Here is a 10,326-nt window from a genome sequence, read left to right as displayed (position 1 = left end):
AAACATTAACACTGTTTCTCTCTCCACAGATGCTGCCAGACCTGCTGAGTATTTCCAATATTCTTTGTTTTTATATTTGAGACATTGCTTCAGTAAATTTGCTTTACTCAAATAGGAAAATTTCTTAAGTTGTAGTGGAACTACAGTTAACATTAGAAACTGCATGGCATATCCTGGGCTACCCACCTGCAATGGCAGCAGAGATAAATTAGGAATGACCTATTAGACCATTTTGTTTTAGCTTGCTCCTGTCCCAATGCACTGATTTCCTTTCATCATGATACTTACTTTATTCCTTTGTCCAGTCTCTACCCACTTCCATCTGTAACTCCTAATGCCCTCTATCACTTCAGATGTCAGCTTTAGCTCAGTGATAGCACTCTCGCCTCCAAGTCAGAAGGCTGTGGGTTCAAGCCCACTTCACAGACTTAAGTGCATAACCTAGCCTGGCATTTTTGTGTAGTGCTGAGAGAGTGCTGAACTGTTGGAGGTGTTATCTTTCACACGAAATGTTAAACTAAATTCACAAATAGCTTCTCAGGAGGATGTACAAGATCCCATGGCACTATTTCAAGAAGAGCAGGGGAGTTGTTTCCAATGTCCTGGCCAAAAGTTATCCCTTAACAAAAACTTAAAACAGATTGTCTGGCCATTTACTACATTACTGTTTATCAGAATCACAGAATTGTTACAGCACAGATGGGCTCTCGCAGGGCACTGTTTCCTACATTATTGGTTGCCACATTTCCTACATTACAACATTGACTACGTTTTATTTCAGTGGCTGTAAAATGCCTTGGGACATCTTGAGTGTGTGAAAGGTGCTATATAAATGCAAGTCTTCCTTTCTCTTTCTCTGCCACTTTAATGATTTCAGACTCTCCACCCCTCACCAGGAAATCCTGGCAGCCTTTGCTTCTCCTTTGAATATGGCACAACCAATCCCCAAACACCAACACCATCTTCCTCTGTCTGGTTGAACTTGTTCTGCTCTTGAACAACTTCTCTTTTAACTTCCCTCACTTCTTCCAGATGATAGGTGTGACTATAGGTAACTTCATGAGTCCTAGCAATGCCTATCCTTTCATAAGATAAGTTGAACATTCTTTGTTCCAATCCTACCCAAGCCTCCTCCCAGACTACTACTTCTGTTACACTGTTAAATGAGTGGCTGCTGCTTCTTGCTCACACACCGATCTTGAGAACCTTGTTCACTTTGCTTCCAATTCTCATCATCTCACACCTTCTCATTGTCTATGACTCCGCCCTGCAATTTCTGGATTTCTCTTGCTCTTTCTCCAGTGAGATGGGATTTCCATGGACATCTATTACAAGCTCATTTACTCCCCCAACTAACTACAGTATGTTACTTCCCAACAAGCGTCCTGTAAGGTTCTGTTGTCCCAGTTTCTCTGTATCATGCAGGCCTCTGCCTACCAAGAATGAGGCACACATTATTTTGCCACATGAACATTAAAACTTAAAATTGCTGCTGGGAGGAAAAGAGGGCCTATCACAAGGAATTGCTAGGCCCCTTGCCAGAAAGACCTTTTTTTGCATACTAGCAGACATTGTTGGAACAAAGGACCCAGTCCCTGATTCCCCAATACACAGAAGACCTGGTCAGACCAGTTTAGTCACATGACTAACTAGCGGTTGGAGTTTTTTGAATTTGAACTTGCCCGGAGTTTTAAAACTCAAAGCCGTTTGCTCCTGGACTGAAAAGACCTCTCTCCTGTGTGCTCCCATCTCTTTCTCATGGAATTGAAGATGCATTGAGGACAGATGAATCCCAAGAGAGAAAAGTCTCCTACAATGAACAAGATTTAAGAAGAATACTGGGCCCCAATGAAAAGCAAGACTACCTACAAAAGGACTACAGTAAGCTCGAAGCACAGTAACAAGAAACTCTTCTGATATTGCCTCAAACCTCTCTATTTTTTCTCCTGTTCTTTTCTGTCTCTAATTTGCCCGTGCGTATTGTGTATGCATGCTAGGGTGGGGCGTGGTGTGTATCCGTAGGCATTAACTGAATTAGAGTTTAAGTTGTAATAAATTTCACTTTTCTTCTTTAACCCTGAGAAAACCTGCATGTGCTAATTTCTTTACCTTATAATTGGAAAGTAGTGAACAAAGATTCACCAAGTGGGAGTACAAAACATGGTGTGTTTACAAATTAAAACCCTGTTACAATAAGACCAGGTGAAGACAGTAAAAGATCGCTAGACACCTTTCTCATCTGGTTTAACACTCTTTCTGTAGAATCTGCACCGATGGCTGTAGCTTTCGCACCAGAGCTTCGGAATTTTTTTCTTTCATCTGTTATGGTCAACAGGACCCTTGACAAGATCTAAAATAAAAACAAGAAAGGCTGGAAATACTCAGCAGGTCTGGCAGCATCTGTGGAGAGAGAAGCAAGTTAACGTTTCAGGTCAGTGACCCTTCTTCAGAACAAGCAGATATTAGAAATGTGAAAGGTTTTAAGCAAGCATAGCAGGGGTGGGGCAAGAGATAATAAAGGAGAAGGTATAGATAGGACAAGGTCACAGATAATAACCGACCAGAAGGTCATGGAGCAAAGGCAAACAATATGTTAATGGTGTGTTGAAAGACAAAGCATTAGTACAGATAGGGTGTTAATGGACTGAAAACTGAACAGCCACAGCACAAACATGAAAAAAGTGGGTAGGCAAACTGAACAAACTAAGATAAAATAAACACAAAAAAAGAGAAAATAATAACTAAAAATAAAAGTAAAATGGGGGGCCCGTCATGCTCTGACATGATTGAACTCAATGTTCAGTCCGGCAGGCTGTAGTGCGCCTAATCGGTAAATGAGATGAAGTTCCTCGAGCTTGCGTTGATGTTCACTGGAACACTGCAGCAATCCCAGGATAGAGATGTGAGCATGAGAGCAGGGGGGAATGTTGAAATGGCAAGCAACCGGAAGCTTGGGGTCATGCTTTCGGACCGAGCAGAGGTGTTCCGCAAAGTGGTCACCCAGTCTATGTTTGGTCTCTCCAATGTAGAGGAGACCACATTGTGAGCAGCGAATACGGTATAATAAATTGAAAGAAGTACAAGTAAATCACTGCTTCCCCTGAAAGGAGTGTTTGGGGCCTGGGATAGTGAGGAGAGAGGAGGTAAATGGGCAGGTATTACACCTCCTGCGACTGCAGGGGAAGGTGCCATGGGAAGGGGATGAGGTGGTGGGGGTAATGGAGGAGTGGACCAGGGTGTTGCGGAGGGCACGATTCCTTCGGAATGCTGACGGGAAGGGAGGAGAAGATGTGGTTGGTAGTGGCATCACGCTGGAGGTGGCGGAAATGACAGAGGATGATCCTTTGGATATGGAGGCTGATGGGGTGGAAAGTGAGGACAAGGGGAACCCTGTCACGGTTCTGGGAGGGAGGGGAAGGGGTGAGGGTAGAGGTGTGGGAAATGGGCCGGACTGAGGGCCCTGTCAACCACAGTGGGGCGGGGGAAATCCTCGGTTGAGGAAAAAGGAAGACAAATCAGAAGCGCTGTCATGGAAGATAGCATCATCAGAGTAGATAAATTGGAGACTGAGAAACTGGGAGAATGGAATGGAATCCTTACAGGAGGCAGGGTGTGAAGAAGTGTAGTCGAGGTAGCTGTGGGATTCGGTGGGCTTATAATGGATATTAGTAGACAGCCTATCGCCAGAGATGGAGACAGAGAAGTCGAGGAAGGGAAGGGAAGTGTCGGAGATGGACCATGTAACGGTGCGAGATGGGTGGAAATTAGACAGGATCTATACCCTTTCCCATGCTACTGCCTTAATCCTTTCCCCTTCCTCTCAACTGTCATGTTGTCCCCAGGCCTCACCTTCCACCCAACCAGTCTCCACATTTACCAGACCTTTCTCATCGTTTCTGCCACCTACATGATTCCTCCATCCAACAGATCTTCTCTTCCACTTTCTGGTGGGACAGTTCTTTCTGTGACATCCTAGGCCACTCTTCCATCACCCTACTTCCAGCTGCCCTTCCCTGGAACCTACCCATGCAAGCACAGGTGAATCAACATTTGCTCGTTCACCTTCTCCCACACAGTTGTCTAAGGCCATAAATACTCTTTCTATGTAAAACAGAAATTTACATGTACTTCCTCTAATCTAGTATATGGTATTCATTGCTCACGCTGTGGTCAACACTACACTGGGAAAACCAAATGCAAATTAAGTGTAATAAAAAATAGAAAATGCTGGTAAACACTGCAGGATAGGCAGAATCTGCAGAGAGAGAAACATTTCAGGTCAATGACCTTTTGTCAGAATTGGATAAAGTTAGGGATGTAAAAGGTTTTAAGTGAATACAGAGGCAGGGAAGGTGGAGTGTGGGTGGGTGGGTGGGTGGGGGGGGGGGGGGGGGGGGGGTCAAAGATCAAAGAGAAGGCCTGTGATAGGGTGGAAAAGGGATGATGGTGCAAGGCAAAAGGAGATGGTATTGGGCAATGTTCCCTCTAACGTCTGTTTGCTGTGTGCAGCCAGCTTGTTGCACTTAGTGCACACCTTGAAGGGAACATTGCTTGTGTGCGGCCTATTTGTTTCCTTTGTGGCACGTTCCAGATTGCTGCATGGCCATGCCCTTGCACAGCTTAGAGGGAACATTGGTAATGGGGCAAGTAAAGAAACAAAAGTTGGGTCTAGAGGAGGCGTAAATGGGGATAGCAGAATCATTATTAACAGCTGTTGTCTGAAAAATGGGGGCAGAGGTTATGATCTGAAATTGTTGAACTCAGTATCGAGTCCGGAAGGCTGCAAAGTGCTGTTTCTCGAGTTTGTTGAGCTTTATTGGAATAATTTTGGAAGCTGAAGAGAGGGAGGTCCGAGTGGGAGTGGGTCAGAAAATTGAAATCATTCTTACAAGCAGGTGACTACATAGTGAACACTTATGTTCCATCTGCAATGTGACCTTCAAGCTACCTTTAACTTGCATTTCCACTCCCACTGTGATGGGGCTTCAAGAACACTATCTCATGGGATACATTCCTTTATTAGCTGAGACATTGAGTATAAGAACAGTGAGGTTATGCTAGAACTGTGTGAAACACTAGTTAGTTTGCAGCTAGAGTACTGCATACAGCTCTGGTCACTGCATTCCAGGAAGAATGCAATCGTAATAGAGAGGGCAGAGAGGAGATTTATGAGGATGTTGCCAGGAATGGAGAATTTTAGTTATGTGGAAAGACTGAATAGACTGGGGTTATTTTCTTTAGAATACAGGAGGCTGAGGGGAGATTTAATTGCGGTGTATAAAATTATGAGGGACCTAGATAGAGTGGATAGGAAGGACCTATTTCCGTCAGCAGAGAGGTAAATAACCGGGGGCAGAGATTTAATTGGTGGAAGGATTAGAAGAGAATGGATAATTTTTTTCACCTAGAGGGTGAATAGGAGTTTGGAACTCACTCCCTGAAAGGGTGGTCGTGGCAGAAACTCTCATCGAATCTTAAAAAATTACTTGGATATAGAGTTGGAGTGCCGTAACCTACAGGACTATGGACCAAGAGCTGCAAAGTGGGATTAGGCTGGATACTATTTTTTCAGTCAGCACAGACACGATGGGCTGAATGGCCTCCTTCTGTGCCGTAAATTGTCCATGTACCCTTGGTACCCTGCAACCCTCTGGTCTGAACACTGACTTCAGAGTTATTTTTAAACCTGTTTTAATTTCATAACTGACCCATGGGTTTTCCCATCTCCCATTTTCTCACACTTCCCTTAGCCTCCCACTTCTTTAACTGTTTACATACCTTTTTCTATAATGTCTTATTGCTTCTATCTGTATTACTTGACTGAGAGGGTTTGCTCCCTCATTTCATTCAAGATTCCTCTCTTTTATATACTCATCACTTTTTCTGACTGCATTACTACATCGGTTGGCCCTTTACTTTTCATTTCTGAGGCTCTGCACCCAATAAACATGAACTTTTATCTATTCTCTCCATAGAGTAATGGCCTGTGTGTTTCGAGCATGTTTCTGATTTTCAGCCTCTGCAGCATAAAATCATAACACAGAAGGTGGTCATTTGGCCAGTTGTGTCTGAGTTTGTTCTCTGAAGGAGCAAAGAACCTAGTGCTACACCCCACCTTCTCCCCTTGGTCCTGCACAGTCTTTCCTCTCAGATAATAATCCAATTCCCTCTTGAATGCTTTGATTGAACCTGTCTCCACACATTCTCAGGCAGTGCATTCCAGATCCTAACCACTCGTTGCGTGAAAAAGTTTTTCCTCATGTCTCCATTGCTTCTTTTGCCAATTACCTTAAATCTCTGCCTTAAATCTTGTTCTCAAACTTTCTACCAGTGGGAACAGTTTCTCTCTATCTACTCTGTCCAGACCCCTCATGATTTTGAATACCTCTATCAAATTTCCTCTCAACCTTCTCTTCTCCCAGGAAAACAGTCCCAACTTCTCCAATCTAATAACGTAACTAAAGTTTCATTCCCTGGAATGATTCTCGTGAATCTTTTCTGCACTCTCTCTAATGCCTTCACATCTTTCCTAAAGTGTGGTGCCCAGAACTGGACGCAATATGGAGAGAGAGCGAGAGTTCACTCAGCGAGTGGGAAACAGCAAGAGCGGAGCTGGAGCACAAAGAGACTGGGAGAGAGAGTTCACACAGCGAACGGGGAACAGCGAGAGCGGAGCCAGAGCACAAAGAGAGCGAGAGTTCACTCAGCAAGCCGGCTTACCTTCCGGGAGCAGTCCAGGCACGCCAGAGTTTGAAAACAAAGTGAGCAATGACAACACAGGAAAGCTGCAAGGTGATTGGTTGGTGAGTAACAGCTGTTAGGGAATAACTCTAAATAGCTCGGTAAGTAACTAAAGTAAAGAGAAAGGTCTACAGTTCTTTCTAATATAGTAGGTAGTGTTTTTTGGGGGGGAACCAAGGTACCTAGTGTAAATCTAATTTTTGGGTAATTTAAGGGAGTAAAACAGAGTGGAAAAAAAAGAGTGACATCACAGGAAAACCATAAGTTCATTGGTTGGTAAGTAACTACTAATTTGAATTACCTATTCTAAGTTGATTTCAGATTAAAGGTGAATAGGAGAAATATTTTACAGATTAAAAACTAAAGAATAGTCAGAAATTAAAAAAAACTAATTAAAATCTAATTAAATAAAATAGAGATGCAGGGCAAGGCGATGTGTTGTACCTGCATGATGTGGGAGCTGGTGGACCCCATTGTGGTTTGTAGTGACCACATCTGTAGCAAGCATTGGCTACTCAAGGAACCGCGGCTCAGAGTTGATGAGCTGGAGTCTGAGCTTCGGACACTGCGATACATCAGGGAGGGGGAGAGTTACCTGGACACTGTGTTTCAGGAGGCAGTCACACCCCTTAGATTAACTACCGTGAATTTGGCCAGTGGTCAGGGACAGGAGGGTGTGACTATGAGTGAGGCAGGTAGAGGGATCCAGGAGGTAGTGCTGCAGGAGCCTCAGCCATTGTCCTTGTCCAACAGGTTCGAGATTCTTACTCCCTGTGTGGACGAGAGCAGAGACTGTAGGGAGGATGAGCAAACTGACCACAGCACCGTGGTAGGGAGCCATTCAAGTGGGGGGAGAAAAGAGAAATGTAGTTGTAATCAGGGATAGTATAGTTAGGGGCATAGACACTGTTCTCTGTGGCAAGGATCGAGAGTCCCGAAGGCTCTGTTGCCTACCTGGTGCCAGGGTTCAGGATATCTCATCTGGGCTGCACAGGAACTTGGTGTGGGAAGGGAAAGATCCAGTTGTCATGGTCCACGTCGGTACCAACGATATAGGTAGAACAAGGTTTGAGGTTCTGCTGAGGGAATATGAGCAGCTGGGGGCTAAATTAAAAAGCAGAACCAAAAAGGTGGTAATCTCCGGATTACTACCTGAGCCACAAGCAAATTGGCAAAGAGTCAATTAGATTAAAGAGGTAAATGCGTGGCTCAAAGATTGATGTGGGAGAAATGGGTTCGAATTCGTGGGACATTGGCACCAGTACTGGGGAAGGAGGGAACTGTTCCGATGGGATGGGCTCCACCTGAATCATGCTGGGACCAGAGTCCTGGTGAATTGTATGACTAGGGCTGTAGATAGGGCTTTAAACTAAATAATGGGGGGTGGGGGGGGGAGTGTTCAATTGCATGGAAAAACAGGAAGTTAAAGGAGAAGGTAGGAGTGCAGGTTAGTGATGAGGATGATTGTTACCAAACTGCAAGAAGTATACTGGTTAAACCAGAAGAGAGAAATAATAAACAGGCGAATAAAGCATCAGTGCTGAGGGACAGGTTAGGGGGTATAGCCCAAATAAGAGTTCTATATACAAATGCATGGAGTGTAAGAAATAAACTAGATGAACTGCAGGTGCAAATTCAAATGGAAAATTATGATGTGGCCATTGCGGAGATGTGGCTGCAGGATGGTCGGGACTGGGAACTAAATATACCTGGTTATAAAGTTTACAGGAGGGACAGGGAAAATGGCAGAGGGGGTGGAGTAGCCTTACTTATTAGAAATACTATCACCTCATGGGTGAGGGAGGATATAATGAGGGGAAAGCATCCAATGGAGACCTTATGGGTGGAATTGAGGAACAGAAAAGGACCTAAAACTGTAATAGGTGTAGTGTATAGACCCCCTGGTAGCAGTTCTGAGGTGTTAGATTGTATAAATGCACAAATTAGGCAAGTGTGTAACAAAGGCAGAGTAGTATTAATGGAGGATTTTAACTTACACAAAGATTGTGAGAGGCAGACTAGCACCTGTCAGAAAGGTAGTGAATTTCTGGAATGTGTCCGGGATAGTTTCATTTTTATTTAGAGATACAGCACTGAAACAGGCCCTTCGGCCCACCGAGTCTGTGCCGACCAACAACCACCCATTTATACTAACCCTGCAGTAATCCCATATTCCCTACCACCTACCGACACACTAGGGGCAATTTACAATGGCCAATTTACCTATCAACCCGCAAGTCTTTGGCTGTGGGAGGAAACCGGAGCACCCAGCGAAAACCCATGCGGTCACAGGGAGAACTTGCAAACTCCGCACAGGCAGTACCCAGAATTGAACCCGGGTCCCTGGAGCTGTGAGGCTGCGGTGCTAACCACTGCGCCGCCCCTACAGCAATATGTCCTAGATGTAACAAGGGGACAGGCAATATTAGATTTAGTTATGAGTAATGAGCCAAATTTAATTAGTAGCCTAACTGTGCGTGAACATTTATCAAATAGTGATCACAACATGATCGAATTCAAGGTAGCGTTTGAAAGTGAAAAGCACGAATCAGCCATTAGAATTTTACACTTGGGTAAGGCTGACTTTACTGGGATCAGACAGACACTGTCCACGGTAAACTGGGAAGATCTGTTCATGGGTCAAATGACTGAAGAACAATGGAGAATATTTAAAGAAACATTTAATGAAATACAGAGCGAGTATATACCCCTGAGAGGAAAAAGCTCCACTTCACAGAAAAAACAGCCATGGACAACTAAAGAGATTAGGGATAGCATAAAACAAAAAGAAATAGCTTATAAAAATGCAAAACCCAGCACAGATCCGGCCGAATGGGATCGATACAAAGACCAGCAAAGGGTCACAAAGCAGCTTTATAAGAGCTACTAAAAGAGATTATGAAAGGAAACTTGCAAGGGACATCAAAATCAATAAGAAGAAATTTTATAGTTACATAAAGGGAAAACGGGTGGTCAAGAGCAATGTAGACCCACTAAAAGCTGAAACTGGAGATATTGTCATTGATAATGGGGAAATGGCAGACATGTTGAACAATTACTTTGCCTCAGTATTTACAGTTGAAAAGGAGGATAACTTGCCGGAAGTCCCGAAAAAATTAATAGCCGATAGGGGACAGGGATTTAATACAATTAACGTAAGTAAAACATCAGTAACAAGGAAATTAATGGAACTAAAGAGTGAGAAATCCCCAGGACCTGACGGTTTCCATCCGAGGATGTTAAAGGAAGTAGGGGAGAACATTGTAGATGCCCTAACTATAGTCTTTCAGAGTTCCCTAGATTCAGGAGTGGTCCCTCTGGATTGGAAAATTGCACGTCACTCCACTTTTTAAGAAGGGTGAAAGGGGGAACCAAGGAAATTACAGACCAGTAAGCCTGACATCTGTGGTGGGCAAGTTGCTGGAGTCTATAATCAAGGATAGGGTGACTGAACACCTAGAAAAATTTCAGTTAATCAGGGACAGCCAGCTTGGATTCATGACGGGAAGGTCATGCCTGACAAATCTCATTGAATTTTTTGAAGAGGTGACTAAGGTAGTGGACAGGGGAATGTATATGGATGTT

The sequence above is a fragment of the Heterodontus francisci genome, chromosome 15, assembly GCF_036365525.1.
Source record: "Heterodontus francisci isolate sHetFra1 chromosome 15, sHetFra1.hap1, whole genome shotgun sequence".
Taxonomy (NCBI): domain Eukaryota; kingdom Metazoa; phylum Chordata; class Chondrichthyes; order Heterodontiformes; family Heterodontidae; genus Heterodontus; species Heterodontus francisci.
The sequence above is the reverse complement of the archived record's forward strand: the minus strand, read 5'-3'. Positions refer to the sequence as shown.